Here is a 1,520-nt window from a genome sequence, read left to right as displayed (position 1 = left end):
GACACTGCTTAAATCCAAGAGCAGTTTCTTAGGCCTGATCACAATGGTTGGAGTGCTTGGGTGTGTTTTCGTAAGGTAATTTTTCTCTGTGAAATTGGGTCGAATAATAATAATAATAATAATAATAATAATAATAATAATAATAATAATAATAAAGATTTTAAAAAGTGATAGTAATAAAATATAGTACTAAGAGCTGGACCGAGACCTTTCAATATGGCCTTCCGAAGTCACTCTCGGCAGGGAGATCGCTACTCCAGTGATTGACGTCCTATGCCTTGCACACAGCTGACATATTTGCACATTCGGTTGTCCGATTTTTATGACTGTTGGAGACGCATTATAAATCATATTAACAATGGTAAATGCATTGAACAGACGTGAGGATATAATATGATGTTAGTGCCTGTCTACTGGATTTAATGAACAAATAAAGAAAAAAATATTACTAGGGAGAAAATTAGCCGAATAATGGTCGTCAAAGCCAGCATCGATAAAATGTATTGAAACACATTACATAGGCTGCCTGTGGTGCGTGCCGGCGGGAAGTTAAGAGACAAACGCACTCAGCTGGCTTTAAACATCAAACTGCGTATCATTTTAATTTGAGTTTAGATTTTCTTCCCTGAATATATATGGCACCTGATATTTGGTGATAGTGTACAGATCAATTTGAGTGAAGCAGCCGAAAATAAGTGGACTGACTATTAGATAATTGACATGATATTATAGGCCAACTTAATTTGGGAGTCAGGAGCTCCAAGTTGTATGATCGTCAACTTCGGGAGGGGGAAAATGTTTTAATCTTTATAGTTAGCTTATCCTGAACAATTCATTCACATTTCCGTTTCCAGTAATTATTTGTGTTGTGATACATCATCTCTTTGTGAATGTGCGGGTGTTAAAAGGGCTCTCTATGATGGGACTTTGGTCTTAATATCAATCGAACTCCCATATCCGATAAAAATTTCATTTCATCCACACGAACCAACAGCAACTAAAGAACAATTCAGTTATGGTAAGACACGTTGGGCTACGAACCTCGACATGGCTGCAGTGTCCTAACTATAGGCAAGAAAACACGCTATTAAAACGAGAATACTTATCTTACATTTCTTTTTTTAGAGGAATTGAGAGTGGCACCATATGACTAGTTTAATTATTCAAAAATGGATCAGCACACATACTTTTAGCTGTTGCCAATTGTGACCCCCTCCCATTCAGATAAAATACTTTGTGTGAAGTAATAACTCCAAACCAAAGGATAGTGAATATCTAATATTATATATATATATATATATATATATATATATATATATATATATATATATATATATATATATATATATATATATATATATATATATATATATATATATATATATATATATATATAATACTATATATATATATATATATATATAATATTAGGAAGTCTCACACATAGTAAGTCTCGCACATAGTATTTATATAGATGTGATGGAATTAATGAAGTGAAATATTCTATACTTCAATAGGAA

Source organism: Macrobrachium nipponense, chromosome 1, assembly GCF_015104395.2.
Source record: "Macrobrachium nipponense isolate FS-2020 chromosome 1, ASM1510439v2, whole genome shotgun sequence".
Classification (NCBI taxonomy): domain Eukaryota; kingdom Metazoa; phylum Arthropoda; class Malacostraca; order Decapoda; family Palaemonidae; genus Macrobrachium; species Macrobrachium nipponense.
The sequence above is the reverse complement of the archived record's forward strand: the minus strand, read 5'-3'. Positions refer to the sequence as shown.